This window comes from Saimiri boliviensis, chromosome 4 (assembly GCF_048565385.1).
Source record: "Saimiri boliviensis isolate mSaiBol1 chromosome 4, mSaiBol1.pri, whole genome shotgun sequence".
Lineage (NCBI taxonomy): Eukaryota > Metazoa > Chordata > Mammalia > Primates > Cebidae > Saimiri > Saimiri boliviensis.
In genome coordinates this window covers 113051352-113070611 of record NC_133452.1, presented here as the reverse complement: position 1 = coordinate 113070611, position 19260 = coordinate 113051352, and the positions used below count along the sequence as shown (strand labels likewise).

At 36.9% G+C, this 19260-nt stretch overlaps 1 pseudogene; it reads left to right on the top strand.

The window, feature by feature from the left end:
• The first annotated feature begins 4215 nt into the window (after window positions 1–4215).
• On the top strand, window positions 4216–4617 carry LOC101049362 (protein FAM136A pseudogene; annotated as a pseudogene).
• Window positions 4618–19260: the final 14643 nt, after the last annotated feature.

Genomic DNA, 19260 nt, shown 5'->3' with positions numbered 1-19260 from the left:
ATCTCCAGAATAGCCTGTCCTTTGGTTTTTACTTTTCAATAGGGAATGAATGTCTTTTGACTCATCTAATTGCAGTGACCCTGTTTCTTCCAACTGTCCTGTTTGTGATTACATCCCTTTGGTTTTTTCATCCCGAATTGCTGTGAGATTCAACTGTCAAGTCTCTGTCACATATATATAAAACACAGCTCAGCTGAGTGGCAGCAAGCTTTGTTTGGGGACTGGCAACACTCCAGGAGTCTGGTTGTGTTCCTTGGGTAAATTTTTGTCTTGCTGTTTGTTGTTGGTGTGGTTCCTAGGTGACCCTAATGAAAATGTCCAGGAAATTGCACGCGATATTCCTGACAGTTCCAAGTCTAACAGCTGCTTATTAGGATAGACATCTGACTTTATCTGGTGCCTGATGATTTTGTTGTGGTTTAGTATTCCACTGACTGGATGGTGTTAGGTGCTATTCATAACAGACACACAGCTTAGTATCTGCCTTCTGAGAGCTGCTGGCCTCTAATTCACAGAGCATAAAAGGGCACAAGGCCAGCCACAGTATGTCTGGAAAGCCAGTGAATTTTTCCTTAGCACTCGCTCAGCTTTTTAATTAATTTCTCTTTTTTTCTTCTTGATAGTCCACATCCTAATGTAGCTCTTTTCATTCATATTCAAAAGTGTATTTACCCCAAACAACATAAAGAACTATCTCTACTGAAGTGATATGAATTTTAACACTTAATTAATCTAAAAAATAGGAATGTTATAATATTTGAGTTTAAAATGTTAGTGACAGAGGAATAATTTTGCACAATATCATCCTCTCTTCATTACTTACTATTGGCCCTTGTGACCATGAATCTCAGTATGGTCCTTAATAAACAGATTCACACTGTATTAATCTGTGTATGTCCTTCTCCATAACTCCTGACAGAACAAGTCATTTCATCAAGAGTCAGGGAGGTTATCAGCTGCTCCATCTGTGATTTAGTAGTCATGCTCAGTGAATGATTAGACTGTTATAAAAAGAAGTTATCACAGCACCTGACTTTGAGTCAGGACATGCATTTGATTATTGGTATATTTTGGGTTTACATGGCACATAGAATTCAGGAAAGAATATATGGGATTTTAAATTTATTTTAATATATAAAATACCATATTGTATTAGTTGTCTACTCCTGTATAAAAATTACCCCTAAAGGTAGTGATTTAAAATAGCAAACATTTATTAAATCACAAATTCTGTGAGTCAGGGATTTAAGAGAGGTTAGCTGAGGTTCTGGTGCAGAGTTTCTCAGCTGTCTCCAGTCAAATTGTCAGCTGGGGATGTAGTTACCTGAAGGCTTGTCAAGGGCTATAAGACCACTTCTAAGATGTTTTGCTCACATGGTTTTTTTATAGGAGTCCTCAGTTAATTGTCAGATGGGCCTCTATATAGCATGGTTGAGTGTCCTGAATGCATGGCAACTGACTTTTTTCCAAAGCGAGGGATCCAAGAGAAAGGAAGAATCCTCAACAAATTTTATGCTTTGTCATAATCTATCAATTCTGCCATAATCTGTTGGTTAGAAGTTTATTGTTATAAATCCAGCCCACATTTCAGAAGAAGGGAATTAAACTCCACTTCTTGAAGTGAGGAATATAATATAAAAGAATTTGCGGACTTATTTAAAAACCACCACATGCATTGAAAGGACAGGGAAATGATGCTCAGGAAACTATCCAACATAATTGAGCCACTAAGGATCCAGGTTTGTTTTGAAAGTGTTCTTCCCTATTTCTCCTGTTGTCTTGAAAATATCTTACCTTGACTTCTGAAGCTATTGATATATATCTAATTGCTATAGGTATATTCCTAATAAAGTCTAAACTAATTACTAGGGAAAGTGAGCTCACCAGTTATGTTTATTTTCCCTAATTCTAGAGTATTAATATGACCCTCCTGTCCCACATGTCAGCAGAGGCTTCAAAGCTGTGAACATTATATGTTAAGTGCTCTCTTGTTCCTGAAGACCAGAGACATTTCCAAAGAACTTGCTAAAGAGTGGAAATAAAAATGATCTTATGACCTTTAGTCAATATGACAGGAGATAATAAATTTGGAGAAGTAGGAGGAAGATGCTTTGAAAAGGATTGTTGGCTGACTCAGGACGAAGCTGTTTTCTCCTAACTCAGCTAAGTGGTGGAGGATGTCTTCTTATGATGAAGGGAAACTGCCGTATCGCCCCTGGTGGTTGTTGGCTGAGCTGTGGAAATGAGCTTGGGTGATGCTGGTCTGTTTACCCTGGTTTCAATGTGCACCAGGAATGTGTTTGATTTTTACCTAGAAGAGTTTAAATTATAAAAAGCTATCTGGAGTAACTTCCAAAAAACAAGTAAAGAGAGAAAGCTGCGGTGAAAGCAAATAACTTCATTAGGAGGAGGGCAAGGGTGCAGTTACTGGAGCCCTTTAGAGAGGATGTCTAGTGAGACGAGGTGACCCAGCAAATGAAGGTTCTATGGGGTGCCATTAGAAATGGGGATTTGGGATAAGCCACCTGAAAGCATCCAGAAAAAATGTTGCTCACTGATAAATGATAAAATGTTGAAAGCCCCTATGGGGAAGGGTCTCCAGATAACCCACTAAAACATCCCATGTGTGAGATTGCCAATGTTCAGACATCTTCCATGACAGAGGATTTCCAACCAGGAGAAAATACACATGGCAGCCACTAATTTAAAATAGATTTTTCCAATTTAAGATTCATCCTTCTTCCCAACCCACATCTAGGGGGAGCCGGAGGCAGTGTAGTGAGTCAGGAATGAAGATGTAAGAGCAAGGTGGAAACATAGTGAAACATCATGATATGGTCTTGCTTGCAATTACTGTGAAACTGAGACTCAGTTGTGAGTGAGACTGGGAAGTGGAAGCTTAAAATTGAGAATGAATGCTTTGATGAATATTAAACTGGAAAGAAGATGGAAAAGGAGACTGTTCCAATGCCTAAAAGTAATCAGAAAGCTATAGAGTCTGTCTAAGATATGGCCAAGGAGTAGGGGAAGGAAAATACAACAAAACAGATTTGAAGACAGATACGAACAAAGTTTAAAAAATATCCTACTTATACTCTTCGGCCCATTCAATAAATTGGTTGCAAAAGAGCTTATTGGGAACAAAGTTTTCAAGTTAACACCCTGTGGCATATCGAATCTCTTCGCAGATCTTCATCAAGTAGATAGTAAGTGGGAGACATTTATCTCTGTTCTGACCCATTCTGTAAATGCTGTGGAGTGAAGTGATGAACTGAGAGACTCATGTAAAATGGTACTGAGAGTAATCTGGCACTGAGTAAGAGAGAAGAGGACTAATAACTATATTGTCAAGTAACTGGCAATGAGAGGCTGCATGCACACTGGAGTGTACAAAACATTGCCTTCCTGGTCAGAGAAGTGAGCAGATCTGAGTAGATGTTTTAACAGGTGGTGACAAGTGAACAGGTAATGCTGAATGCTTTTCTAAACGCCATAAGAAATAATTCCACTGTCGCTATTTTTGTTTGGGAATTATTTGGAATCTTAAAATCTCTTCATTTGAACTACTGCAAACCCATTATATTTGAAAGTGCACCTGAAACCACTTTTTTTTTTTTTGAGACAGAGTTTTGCTCTGTTGCCCAGGCTGGAGGGCAGTGACATGATCTCGGCTCACTGCAACCTCTGCCTCCTGGGTTCAAGCAATTCTCCGGTCTCAGCCTTCCAAGTAGCTGGGATTACAGGCATGCACCACCATGCTCAGTTAATTTTTGTATTTTTTTAGTAAATGGAGTTTCACCATGTAGGCTAGGCTGGTCTCGAAATCCTGATCTCAGGTCATCCATCCACCTCAGCCTCCCAAAGTGCTGGGATTACAGGTGTGAGCCACTGCGTCAGGCGGGAGCCGCTTTTGTACATAAAAAAAGGGCTGAAGTCGAAGGATGTCCACAAGGAAAATAGAGTGTAAACATAATAATAATAATACATACAACAGTTCAGGATCATTCTAAATGTTTTACGTATATTAACTCATTTGTTTGGATACACTTGCCTTGCCCTATCATTGGCAATGATTTTCACAAAGTTTTAGTATATCTGACTTTACTTAAACATTTTTATATTTGTAATCTGCCACAGACATCCTATTTACATTGATCTGGTTAAGATTGCCTTATTGGTGGGCACTGGTACAGCATGGGGCATCGCGGGGTTGTCATGGCGGAATTGCAGCAGCTGCAGGTGCAGGAGATGGTAGACTCCATGGTGAAGGGTCTGAGGAGAGAAAACTTCCAGAAGATGCAAAATCTCTTGTTGCAGTGCAGTGCAAGCTGTGGAGAGGACAGCCAGGTATCCATGCCGCAGGTGCGTCAGTGCATCAAGTGCTGCCATGTGCCTCTGACTAAAGCCCAGGCCTTGGTCATCAGTAAGTTGGAGAAGTTCCAGGACCACCTGGCCTGGTGCACTACACATTGCAATAACAAAGCCAAAGATTCAATAGATGCTGGGAGTAAGGAGCTTCAGGTGAAGCAGCAGCTGAACTGTTGTGTGACCAAGTGTGTAGATGACCACTTGCACCTCATCCCAACCATGACCAAGAAGATGAAAGAGACTCTTTAATCCATTGGGAAATAAGTCTTTGCCAGTGGCCCCTGGGGCTGAGGGCAAGAATAGATTTTCTATGAGGCCTTGGGAATTTTAGTCTTTTAAGCTAAGTTTATGGATGAAGAAATTAAGGATGGTAACAAGTGTAAGACATGTGCCATTTGCCTCTGGACACTGGTTCTTTGATGTTTCAGTCCTAAAAAGTGAAATGGGAAAAAGTGCTGCTAAATTGGGCCGGAGATATTACAGGAGGTTTTAGAGCATATGTTTTCTGTGGCTAGTGCTTATCCTGGCAGTAAAGATCTCCACTTTAACAAGCCCTCCAAGGTACCCAAATCTTATTACCACCCAGGTACCAACAAGCTGGCAGGTTAGAGTTGGTGGAATTTGAGGAGAGATATTCTCTCTTTCTTGCCAACATCCTGTTTACCAGAAGTGTCACACCGTTTTCTATAAGCTGTGAAACAAAATCCATGAGGTCACTAATTTAGAATGGGAAGAAAATTTGTGGGTCTTTGTTTTCTTGATTTTGTGTAATTTATACAAGAGTATACAAGTTGATTTTCAGATGTGGAATTGGGAAGGAGAGTAGTTTGGATAAGAACTTGGAAGAGTTGCTTGTGGATCCCATTTCTGGTCATCAGGATGTGGATGTGCATTTCTTAAAATTATTACATGTTGCATCTTCCAGCCTGGAGACCATGCAAAAACATGAGAGGTGACGACAGGCTAATTATGGGAAGCAGAGCTTCCCTCTTACTGGCTGATGGTGCCGGAGGCGGTGTGTAGGAATATGACAAGACAATCCTGCGGTAACACTTACCCCTTGACGAGAAGGGGTAAGTGATATATACTGGTATGTAGGAATGAACAGTAAAAGAAGAACAGTTAGTTAGTTACTTATAAGAGAGTTATGAAGTACTGGATTTGGAAAAACCTGGTTTTAATAGGAACAGAATGAAATGAAAGCCTAAACCGAGCATTGCTTCCTCAGTCCCTGAATTAGCAGAGCCCATTTGAGACAAACCCCTGGCAACAGGAAATTGAAGGGAGAAAAAGGAAACACTGGCCAGGATGAGCTGACTCCCTTAGAGTAAAGGAGAGGCAGCCCCCATTACCAAATACCATTTTTTGCCCGGGGCTTTTGCAATTTGCTGTGTTCCTGCCCTGGCATGGCATCTTATTGTTTTGATAGCAACCTCATTGTATTTTCACCAACTGATTATTGAAATGATAACATAGCCTGACCATTTTCTATTTCCAGGTTGTGATATATTTTCCTAGTGGTTTGGTTTTAAAAATAAATAAGGTTTAATCACCCTCTCCATGCTGCAAAGAAAGATTGCCTTATTCATTACTAAAGAATTATATATCACTTTTTAGAAGTGTGTGTTGTTTTCTATTTTTGGCAAACCAGGCTTTTTTTTTTTTTTTTGGACTTCAGAATTGCCACTGATGATCATTCTTGCAATACAAACTAAAACTAAAAACAGTTACTCTTCAGGTTTATAAAACAAGTGTCATGTAGGCTCACTCGTCAGGGAAAAGATAGAATACTTCTTTTCTTTTTCTTTATTCTTAGAAGAGTTTTGCATAAAGAACTTATTTTTTAAATTTATTTATTTATTTTTTTTATTGCATTTTAGGTTTTGGGGTACATGTGAAGAACATGCAAGATTGTTGCATAGGTACACATGTGGCAGTGTGGTTTGCTGCCTTCCTTCCCCTCACCTGTATCTGTCATTTCTCTCCATGCTATCTCTTCCCACCTCCCCACCCCCCTGTCCCTCCCCCATTTCCCCCCAACGGACCCCAGTGTGTAGTGCTCCCCTCCCTGTGTCCATGTGTTCTCATTGTTCAACACCCGCCTATGAGTGAGAACATGCAGGTGTTTGATTTTCTGCTCTTGTGTCAGTTAGCTTCTTTTAAATATTTGAGATGCTTTTTACCCAGAAGAGGTATTGTTTAAATTGGGTTTTGTGACTAATTTGTTTCAATTAAAAATACTTTAATATCAATATCAAATGCCTTTTAAATGATACGATCTCTGTTACCATATGTGGTAGTTTGCTCTACATACTAGCTATTTAAAACAGATGTAAGTAAAACAAGATTTGTTTGGGAGGAATAGGGTTTCTCCAGAGTAAAGAATACGGAGACCAAATGGAAACGTACTTGCTTCACTGCACATGGTTTCTATACTTGGCTCTGCTGGCTTACCATTTTATGGTTACCAGATTTATATCCTTTGAAATTATGGACATTGGATCAAATCCTCATGTTGGAAAACACTCTAAGGTAACATTAAATGAGCATGTGATTTGAATAACCTACAATTTTCACACAGGTTTTGATGACCAAAGTCAAAATATTTCCCATAAAATGCTGTAAATTTGCTAAAATTTATACAAAAGCCCCTACAGTGTAGTAACATAAAGAAACTTTGTTTACTAAAAAAAATCTAAAATACATAGTTTTTGGATTTTATTTTAAACAATTTTTAAAATTCTGTATTTTTATAGTATTTATTTACATTTGTTTTGTTTTTAATTTCTTCTAAACAATAATGGGGTACATGTGCAGAACATGCAGGCTTGTTACACAAGTATACATGTGTCATGGCGGTTTGCTGCACCTATTGAACTGTCCTTGATAAGTTGCCTCCCCTCAGCTTCCACCCCTCAATAGGCCCCGATGTGTGTTCTTCCCCTGTGTCCATGTTTTCTCATTGTTCAACTCCCATTTATGAGTGAGAATATGCAGTATTTGGTTTTCTGTTGATAGCTTCTAGTTTCATCCATGTCCCTGCAAGGGACATGATCTCATTCCTTTTTATGGCTACATAGTATTCCGTGGTATGTATGTACCACCGGTTCTTTATTCAGTCTTTTATTGATGGGCATTTGGGTTGGTTCCATGTCTTTGCTATTGTAAATAGTGCTGCAGTACTATTTACAATAACAAAGTACTAAAAGACGCATACATTTGCATGTGTCTTTATAGAAGAATGATTTATATTCCTTTGAGTATATACCCAGTAATGGGATTGCTGGGCAAAATGATATTTCTGGTTCTAGAGCTTCAAGTAATCTCCATACTGTCTTCCACAATGGTTGAGCTAATTTACATTCTCACCAACAGTGTAAAAGCATTCCTATTTCTCTGTAGTCTCATCAGAATCTATTGTTTCCTGACTTATTAATAATCACCGTTCTGACTGGTGTTAGATGGTATCTCATTGTGGTTTTGATTTTCATTTCTCTGATGATCAGTGATGATGAGCTTTTTTTCATGTTTGTTGGCCACATAAATGTCATCTTTTGAGAAGCATCTGTTGGTATCCTCTGCCCACTTTTTGCGTTTTTTTTTTTAAATTGTAAATTTGTTTAAGTTCCTTGTAAATTCCGGATATTAGACCTTTGTCAGATAGGTAGATTGCAAAATTTCTCCTATTCTGTAGGTTGCCTGTTTGCTCTGATGATAGTTTTGCTGCTCTGCAGAAGCTCTTTAGTTTAATGAGATCCCGCATGTCAGTTTTTGCTTTTGTTGCCAATACTTTTGGTTTTTTTTCCTGAAGTCTTTGCCCATGGCTGTCCTGAGTGGTATTGCCTAGGTTTTCTTCTAGGGTTTTTATGGTTTAGGGTTTGACATTTTAAGTTTTTACTCCATATTGAGCTAATTTTTGTATAAGGTGCAAGGAAGGGGTCTGGTTTCAGTTTTCTGCATACGGCTAACCAGTTTTCTCAGCATTGTTTATTAAATAGGAGATCCTTTCCCCTTTGCTTGCTTGTTTGTCTGACGTCAGATGGTTGCAGATGTGTAGTGTTATTTTCTGCTGTCTCTGTTCTGTTCCATATATGTTTGTTTTGGTACCAGTACTATTCTGTTCTTGTTACTGTAGCCTTGTAGTATGGTTTGAAGTCAGGTAGCCTGATGCCTCCAGCTTTGTTCATTTTGCTTAGGATTGTCTTGGCTATTTGAGGTCTTCTTTGATTCCATGTGAAATTTAAAATAGTTTTTTCTTTTTCTTTCTTTTTTTTCTTTTCTTTCTTTTTTTTTTTTTTTTGAGACGGAGTTTCGCTCTTGTTACCCAGGCTGGAGTGCAATGGCGCGATTTAGGCTCACCGCAACCTCCGCCTCCCGGATTCAGGCAATTCTCCTGCCTCAGCCTCCTGAGTAGCGGGATTACAGGCACGCACCACCATGCCCAGCTAATTTTTTGTATTTTTAGTAGAGACGGGGTTTCACCATGTTGACCAGGATGGTCTCGATCTCTTGACCTCGTGATCCACCCGCCTCGGCCTCCCAAAGTGCTGGGATTACAGGCGTGAGCCATGGCACCGGGCCCTAAAATAGTTTTTTCTAATTCTGTGAAGAATGTCAATGGTAGTTTGATGGGCATAGCATTGAATCTGTAAATTCCTTGGGGCAGTATGGCCATTTTCATGATATTGATTCTTCCTGTCCACAAAGATGGAATGTTTTTCCATTTGTTTGTGTACTCTCTTATTTCCTTGAGCAGTGTTTTATCGTGATCCTCGAAGAGGCCTTTCATATCCCTTGTTAGCTGTATTCCTTGGTATTTTATTCTCTTTGTAGTGATTGTGCATGGAAGTTCATGATTTGGCTCTCTGCTTATTTATTGTTGGTGTAAAGAAATATTTCACAGATACTAAAGTATGTCATCACTTCAATTCACTAATGTGGTTATTAGTAAATGAGCTTTAGTGACTGACATAATACATTATCAATGAAGCTTATTAAAATTACAGAATTGTAGAACTAGAAGATTCATAGAAGGTCTACATACACTATATTAGAGGATTCTTAGATTATTCATAATTGACTTAGCAAGTACAGTTATTGTATTTTTATTAGCTTTGTGTTCGTTTCTTTTTGTATTAGTTTCTTCTTTGTATTCTTGAATTTGTATTAGTTTTCTTATCTCTTTTTTTTTTGAGACAGGGTCTTGCTCAGTTGTCAGGAGTGCAGTGGCATGATCACAGCTCATTGAAGCTTTGACCTCCTGGGCTCAAGCAATCCTCCCAACTCAGCCTCCTAAGTAGCTGGTACTATAGGTACACACCATCATGTTTGGGTGATTTTTTTTGTATTTTTTGTAGAGACGGTTTCACCATGTTTCCCAAGCTGATCTCAAACTCCTGGGTTCAAGTAATCTGCCTTCCTGGGCCTCCTAGAGTACTGGGATTACAGGTGTGAGCAACCACGCCCAGCTTGTATTAGTTTTCTATTGCTGTGGAACAAATTACCACAAACCGCACAGCTTAAAACAACATGTATTTGTTTTCTTACAGTTGTGTAGGCCAGAAGTCTAGGTACAGTGTCATAGGATTCTCTTCTCAGGGTTTCACTAGGCTGAAATCAAGGTGTTGTCCAGGGATGGGTTTCTTATTTCAGACTTGAGACTCTCTTACAAGTTCACTGGTTGTAGGTAGAATTCATTTCTTTGACAACTTGCAACTGAGCTTCACATTATCTGTTAGCTGTCAAATCTCTGACTTTGTCTCCTGCAACCAGTTCGAGAAAACTCTTTGTTTTTTAAATAGATCATATAATAGGTTAGGCTAACCTAGATAATAAGGTTTTGGCCCTGTAATGTAGGTTTTTAGTGATAATTTCATATTTACAAGTTCTGCTCACATTCAAGGAGAGGAGGTTTTACAAGGGCGTGGGTCATAGGGAATCAGTTATTTTTGGCCTATCACACATCTATACACACACACACACACACACACACACACACACACACATACATATATACAGCAATGACTGTAATTTTATGGTCTGCAGGATTATTTGTATTTAGAAAATCTGCCTTCTGAATAGTGGTCAGAAGCCAGAAGCTCTGGCTTGTCTGGTTATTGCCATCTATTTTCACTTCATTTTACTTGCATTCTCCTGGCCCTAACATGCTTTTTGGGGAGTAGGCAATACTCCCTCTTGCTTATCTTTGGCTTAGTGGTGCCAGTATTCCAGGTTTAATCTTTTCCTCCTACTTTGTTCTCAAACTGGAGAGTACTTTAATGTCCATGGCAAATTTTAAAATAAAGTGACTATATTTCCTACTTTGAATTTTTGGTTCAGAAGTTTTTACAGAAATATACTTTTTTTTTTTTTTTTTTTTTACAATTTTCAGGCATAGTTTCAAATACTCACTAAATTGCTCCCTTCCCATTTTTCTTGTAATGCACAATAATGTATGTCTCTCGATCTATTCCCAGAAAAGGTTTCCAGGAAGATTGCTGAGAAAAGCACGTATGTGACATTTTCTTAAATGAACTTGCTCAGCAACATGTACTTTTTTCCTTTTTGTTAATGTTCCCATATTTGAGCAGAGGGTAAAATTTTGTTTACATGTATTATGTAAACAAATATGTGTAAAATACTTGCTTCAATTTTTCACACACGTTTTCTAAGCATGTGCATACTGAGGTTGGTGGGTTATAAAAGGGGTTAATACTCTTTTTTGGCCTATATTTATTGGAAAGACCAACTTGCCAGGGTTCTTTGAAGAATTCAGACAAATGCATCTGAATATTTTCCATCAAACAGGAGGCAGAGGATCAAGCATGGATTTGCTCTTTATAGCATTTCTGGCAAGAGGCTTTTGGAATAAAATTTATGTATTCCTTCTCAATTTGGTTAACCACAACATCTGTTTGTCTCCATTGGCATTTGGCCATTGACCTACTGTCTCCTGTAGAAGACGCCCACCATCCCTCTTATGACCAAATGTTGATGGGAAACAAGCAGTTCTCAAGTGATTTTAGTCATGGAAATAGTCATAAGCCAAAAGCATGGCCTAATTATACCGTCTCAATTCATGGAAAAGGGAATTAATTTTCTATTTTATCTGATTTGGGGGATGGAATTATTAATACTACCAACATTTGGACAGAAAAAGATTAAGGGATTTAGAAAGGAACACGGTAAACACACCTTCTTATTCAGTATAGCATGAGACATGTAGATTTACTTTTTGACTACAGGAACTGTTAGAGGAATCTAGGTGATTTTTCCAAACTTAGGAAATGAAGTTTTAATTCCGATGAAATATGTCTATATGTTTACACATTTTTGAGATAAAGCACTGTTTTTTCTATTTTTTTAAAAATGATTTTTTTTTCTAATTTCTAACAATAGCTTATAACTTTATTACACAGTTATTGCTACTTCTAAAACTAATCTGCTACTGTTAGGGAGAACATGGAAAGGTTCAGGAGAGGCCAATGCCTCTGAGGCTGTGGTACCAGGATCTTCCAACAACAACTTGGAGCCTGCCAGGCTATGCTTTGATCAAGGACTTCTCAGTGTTGGTACCTCTTGCTGGATTACTGCCTAGTCCTGCTTTGTCCTGGCCAGCCATATCCTGTCCAGCTGTGAAAGACCATTTAGTTTCTGCTTTCTCTTTAACTTTTAGATTTTTTAAAAATTTACCTCAAATTATTCAAATTGCATGATAGCAAAAGTAAGCCATGTTCCTTTAAGAAGCATTGGACTGAAAATCAAGCTTCTGCTGTAAAAAACTCGTCTTTCCCCGCTAGGCATTTTCCTTCTGATTTCAGAGTAGAGGTGCTCAGATGTGCATTTGCTTTTGCTTCTAATGTCTGCATCTTCTCCTATTCATTTGCTGCCTATTCTGCGCTTTCAACTTCTGCTATAGCCACTCATTCTTTCTCTGTTCTGGTCTCAAGATGAGCATGTTCTGCTATCCCTGTGCCTACAGACACCTCCTAGTTTGTGGCACATATCTCTTTTCTCTGATTCTCTCTTATGACTTCGGTTTGGTCTTGATCTGGTCCAATTCAGGTCTCTTGATCTCTGCCCACATTAACCTTTACTGTGGTTGGAGCTGTATCTTATGACACTATAGCTGTATCTTATCACACAAACCTGTGGGAACAAGAAATATCTATCTACCCACAAGGAATCCGCAGACTAGTTGGCGTGGCAGACCTTCATTAATTAATTACAGCATTAATTATTCAGGCTAGTAATCCTAAATTTTTTTAAAATTTGAAAACATTTTTTTTTCTTTCTAGTTTGAGTGTTGGCTATTCCTAAATATTTCAGTACTTACTTGTTTATACGAAGGCTGGTTTCTTACCTGGCTGCATCTGTGCCCAGGAGTGCTCACTTTATCCCTAACTGCCTTTTGGATCAATAGGAAGAAGTAAGACATTGAGTGAATGAATTTGACGTTAAACTGCTCCTCACCATGGAAGAGTCCTGGCCCCTAGGGTTTGACCGTTAGTGGTCCTTTACCCTGTAAAAGTTTTCATCCCCAAGAAAATGCTGCCATGTAACTGACTCTACATGCTGAACAAAGAGAAATTAAGAAGAATAAACCTAACTTGCTCCAGAAAAGAATGTTTCAATATAGAGAAATTATTTCTTATTTTAACCTTAATAATTTTACCTGTAACATTTTTGGAAAATACTTTAGATAAGTATGCAGAATCTTAGTTATATTAAAATAAAATATAGCAAGATTAAAGTAATTGTCCAGAGACCCACAACAAACAGGGCAAACTGCAGAACTCCACACTCATACTCACGCTCTAGACATTGGGCTTCTTGGCCTCTCTTTGTTCTGTTTGCCAAAGTATGACTAGAGCAGAAGACATCCATGACCAATTAGTCAACCTCCCTATCTGGTGATTCGCCTTGCTCTGAAGACATCTTGTATATTACCACATTTGTGACTCTAATTGGAGCTTTATTTACCATTAGGGGTAGCTCTTTCCAAGGAAATGACCACCTAACTGAGCCAGGAGAGGCTGGGTTAAGTTTTTTTTCAGCTGGAAATTACACATTACATATTTAGTATGTTTGGTCACTTTAGATCTCTGTGAGGCAGGGAAGGAGAAGTTGATGCATGACAAAGTTCCTAAGAATATTTACAGTCTTGTAAATCAAATTTACTTTCTACTGGATTTAGTTTTATGGAAACCTTTATATTATGTCTGTGCTTTCAGTCAGATTTTAGAAGAGTATTATTATAGTATTTTAATTTTTATTATTTGAAAATCCAGGCTTTTAAAATTTTTAAAGTTTTTAAAATTTTTGCAGGTACAAAATAGGTGTATACATTTATGGAGTACATGAAATATTTTGGTATAGGCATGCAAATCATAGGAGTTACAACATGTAAAATTGGATATCCATCCCCTGAAACACTAGTTCTTTTTGTTACAAATTATAGTCTTTCAGTTATTTTAAAATGTACAATTAAATTATTTTGACGACAATCACCCCTTTGTACTATCAAATACTAGGTCTGATTTATTCTATATATATATATATTTGTACCTATTAACCATCTCAACCTCCCTCCCACTACCCTTCCCAGCTTCTGGTAACCGTTTTTTCTAATCTCTTTCTCCATGAGTTCAACTGATTTGATTTTTAGATGCTACAAATAAGTGAGAACATGAGATATTTGCTTTTCTCTGCTGCCTTATTTGACTTAATGTAATGAATTCCAGTTTCATTTATGTTAATGCAAATTACAAGATCGGATCTAATTTTCTTTTAGGGCTGAATAGTACCCCATTGTGTATAAGTGCTGCCTTTCATTTTTATTTTCTGTTCTTTTCTGACAGTCTCACTCTGTCACCAGACGCCAGGCTGGAGTGCAGTGGCGCGATCTTGGCTCACTGCCACCTCCCTCTCCCAGGTTCAAGCAATTCTCCTGCCTCAGCCTCCTGAGTAGCTGGGACTAAAGGCGTGCCCCACCACGCCCAGCTAATATTTTTGTATTTTTAGTAGAGACGGGGTTTCACTATGTTGGCCAAGATGGTCTCGATTTCTTGACCTCGTGATCTGCCTGCCTAGGCCTCCCAAAGTGCTGGGATTACAGTTGTGAGCCACCGTGCCTGGTCCACATTTTCTTTATTCGTTAATCTCTTCGTGGATACGTAGATCGCTTCCAAATCTTGGCTGTTGTGAACGGTGCTTGGACAAACGGGAGTACAGACGTATCTCTTCAATATACTTGTTTCCTTTCTTTGGGGTAAAAATCCAGCAGAGGGATTCCTGGATTGTATGGTTTCTCTATTTCTAATTTTTTTTTTTTTTTTTTTTTTTTTTTTTTTTTTTTTAGAAACCTCCAAACTATTCTTTATAATGGTTGTACTAATTTACATTCCCACAAACAGTGTATGAGGGTTCCCTTTTCTTCATATCCGCACCAGCATTTGGTATTGCCCAACTTTATTTATTTATTTTTTGAGATAGGATATCACTGTGTCACCCAGGCTGGACTGGGACTACAGGCATGTGCCACCATGCCTGGCTTGCCTGACTTTTAGATAAAAGTTATTTTACCTGGAATGAGATGATATCACATTGTAGTTTTGATTTGTGATGATCAATAATGTTGAGTACTTCTTCTTATGCCTGTCTGTCATTTGTATGTCTGCTTTTGAGAAATGTCTATTTAAATCTTTTGCCCATTTTTAAATCAGATTATTAGATTTTTAATTTTTTTTAAGTCTAAAAATTTTACAGTTGTTTGAGCTTCTTATGTATTCTGATTATTAATCACTTGTCAGATGAGTAGTTAGCAAGTATTTTCTCACAGTCTCTGTGTTATCTGTTTACTTTGTTGATTATTTGCTGCACAGAAGCTTTTTAATTTTATGTGATCCCATTTGTCCATTTTTGCTTTGTTTGCCTATGCTTGTGGGATATTACTTAAGGATTTTTTGCCAGGAACAATACTCTGGAGAGTTTCCCCAATGTTTTCTTGTAGTAGTTTCATAGTAATTTGAGGTGTTAGGCTTAAGTGTTTAATCCATATTACTTTGATTTTTTTATATGGTGTGAGAGAGGGATCCAGTTTCATTCTTTTGCATGTAGATATCCATATGCATATTCATTTTACCCAGGATCATTTATTGAAGAGACTGTCTTTTCTCCTATGTATATTCTTGGCACCTTTGTCAAAAAAGAGTTCATAGGAGGTGTCTGGACTTGTTTCTGTTTTCTCTGTTCTGTTCCATTGGTTTCTGTGTCTGTTTTTATGCTGGTACCATGCTGTTTTGCGAACTGTAGTCCTTAATATAAGTAAGGTAATGTCATTCCTCCAGTTTTGTTCTTTTTGCTCAGGATAACTTTGGCTATTCTGGGTCTTTTGTGGTTCCGTATAAATTTTAGAATTGTTTTTTTCTATTTCTGTGAAGAATGCTATTTGTATTTCTATAAAAATTACATTGAATCTGTAGATTGCTTTGGGTAGTATAGACATTTTAATAGTATTGATTCTTCCAGTTCATGAACATAGAGTATTTTTTCAATTTTCTATATGTCTCTTTCAATTTCTTCCATTATTGTGTTATAGTTTTTATTACATAGGTCTTTCACTTTTTCGGTTATATTAATTCCTAGGTATTGAATTTTATTTGTAGCTATTGTAAATGGGAGCACTTTCATTTTTTCTTTTTTAGAGTGTTCACTGTTGGTATATAGAAATGCCACTGATTTTCGTGTGTTGCTTTTGTATCTTATGGCTTGACTGAATTTATCAGTTTGAATAGTTTTGTGGTGTTGTCTTTAGTTTTCTCCAAATGTAAGATCATATCATCTTCAAAGAAACATAATTTACATTCTTAGTTTCCAATTTGGATGTCCCTTATTTTTTTCTCTTGTCTGATCACTCTAGCTAAGACTTTCAGTACTATGTTGAACAGTAGTGGTGAAAATGGGCATGCTCATCATGTTCTAGATTTAAGAGGAAGGCTTTTCTTTTTTTTCCGTATCCAAAGTTGTTCCTTCTAAACCAAGTTTTTGAGGATTTCTATCATGAAGTGATGTTAAACTTTATCAAATGCTTTTTCAGCATTAATTGAAATGGTCATGGGGTTTTAATCCTTTATTCTGCTGATATGTTATATTATCTTGATTAATTTGCATATGGTGGACCATTCTTGCAGCCCTGGCATAAATATCACTTGGTCATGATGAATGATCTTTATAATATATTGTTGAATGTGGTTTGCTAGTATTTTGTTGAGGAGAAAGCCTAGAGTATTTCAATGTGTTTATGCTTAGCTATCGTGCCCAAATCAATTTAGTACATTGTTTAAAGATTCCAGATAGTCTAAATCTGGCAACCAGGAAAGAAAACATTAGCCATAAAGCAATACATATTTAGATACAAATATTGCCCTCACACTTTCCTTTCTCTTCCTTATTTAATTTCTTTACTAATTTATTGACTATTGGTTTATGATATATTGAGGCCTCAGTCTATAATAAACATTTTTATCTGATTTACAGCTCTACACATTTTAACTTTGTGATGGCAGATTCCTGTTACTTCTGTCACTCCCTTGCCTCTTAGACTCATAGCAGATACCACTAAACAGTGACGATACTCTTTACTACTAACCTGTGGGTTTGGCCTTGGGGTCCTTCTTCATATGGTAGTATATGCATTGTCAACCTATAGAAGTGGCTTATAAGTTTAAGTCTGTTATCATTTTCTACTCTTTTAGCATTCTTAAATACTAATTAGATGAAAGAGATGGAAATGAGAAATTAAATATGGACTAAATGCAGTGAAAGAAAACCTTTGTTAGGATATTAGTGAGTCTGATGGAATGGATTTAAAATGCTATAGAAAGTACTTTTGAATGGGATGTTTGAATTAAACAGTCTCCAAAGTTGGTCATTCCCCTTTTGTTTGAATATTTTCAGAAATGATAAATAAACTTTTTTTGGTGGTTGTTGTTTTGAGACAGAGTTTCACTCTTGTCACCCAGGGTGGAGTGCAATGGCATGATGTTGGCTCACTGCAACCTCCACCTCCTGGGTTCAAGCTATTCTCCTGCCTCAGCCTCCCAGATTAGCTGGGATTACAGGCACCCACCATCATACCTGGCTATATTTTTGTGTTTTTAGAAGAGATGGAATTTCACCCTGTTGACAAAGCTGGTCTCAACTCCTGACCTCAGGTAATCTGCCTGAGGTCTGCCTTCTAAAGTGCTGGGTGTAGAGGTGTGAGCCACCATGTCTGGCCTAGAAATAATAAATGTACTGTTTAATAAAATAACTTATTCTATGTTTGAAGTCTCTTGAGTTTAGAAAATTTTATGTCGAACTGAAATTACTTTTCTATAACTTAAACCAATTTTTCTTGTATTCCTTCAATGGAAAATAATTTTTAAATATTTTATCTTTTTAAAATTAAGGTATCATTTATTTAAAATAGAATAAAATACAGATGTCATAACTTTTCAGTTTAATGACTTTTGAAAATTTTGTACACTTATGTGACTACTACCCAACATAAGACACAAGACATTTCTGACATTCCAGAAAGATGGTTATTCATGTTTCAAGTGAATTTCTTGCTCTTTACCCCTAAAGGCAATCATTTTCTCACTTCTGTTGCTCTTGACTAGTTTTAGTGATGATAAAAATGAAATTATACAGTATGTATTATATGTATATACAGATGTATTTATAACAGTAAGGTTGTGAATATTTATGTAAAACTTTAATGAACATATGTTTTCATGGCTTTTTGGGTAAGTACATAGGTATAAAATTGTTAAGGCAGAAGTTATGTTTAACTGCTTGAGAAATAGCTAAACAGCTTTCCAGAACGTTAGTACCCTTTTGCATTCTCAGTAGCAATTAATGAGTTCCAGTTGCTACCTATCTCACTAGTCATTTAAATATAGCCATCCTAGTAGTTGTGAATTTGTATTATATTCTGGTTTCAATTTGTGTTTTTCTTGTGACTATACATTTTAGCAGATTGGTATAAGAGTTATTAACTCTTTAAATTTAAACTTACCAGTTCATTTTAATCTAAGCTAGTACTAATTTTAATCTCCCTTATGAGTGTGCTACATTTGAAATAAAACATATGACATTAAATTTACTTTAATAACGTTAGATATTATGTATCTAATGTTCTGATATTATGTATCTATGTAGCTAATGTATCAACTATTAAGATAATTTTAATTTTGTCATTATATTAATTACAAATATGTATTATAGATCTCTAGCTAATTTAACAAAAAAAAGCTGACATATCTCGCTTTATATCTGTACCACTACTTCATATTGAGGGATAAAGCCATGAAGAATCCTGTTCTTCCTTGTTAGAAGAATCATTTTAAATTAATAATGACTTTTGAGGTAATTGTTCACCTCGTAAAACTACTGAATTTTTCATCAACCCATGTTACTATATCTCATTGATTAAATGCTCATGAGGGATTTGACAGATGACTTAGTAGTGCCATAATCTGCTAAGCTATGAGGATATGCTGTTCTAATATCCTAACAATGCTATAAAGGTGGAGATTATTTAAGATAATAGTTTCTAATTATTGCAAAGTCACTATATAACAGAAAGATCTCTAGACTTATAAATATTCCATTTTCTAGCTGGATTACTAGGAAAAGTGACTACATTGATCTGAACTCTATATTTCACAGCTGTTAAGTGAAGGTGGTAGTATCAATTTTGTCTCTGTGATAGGGTTGTTGTGATTATCACACTAGATATTGTGTGTAAAGTGTTTTGTAACTGTAAAAAATAATATTTAAGATATTAAATGCTTTTATGTTGATGTTGCCAGTTTATAGCATAGTGTTTGCAGATAGTAGGTGCTC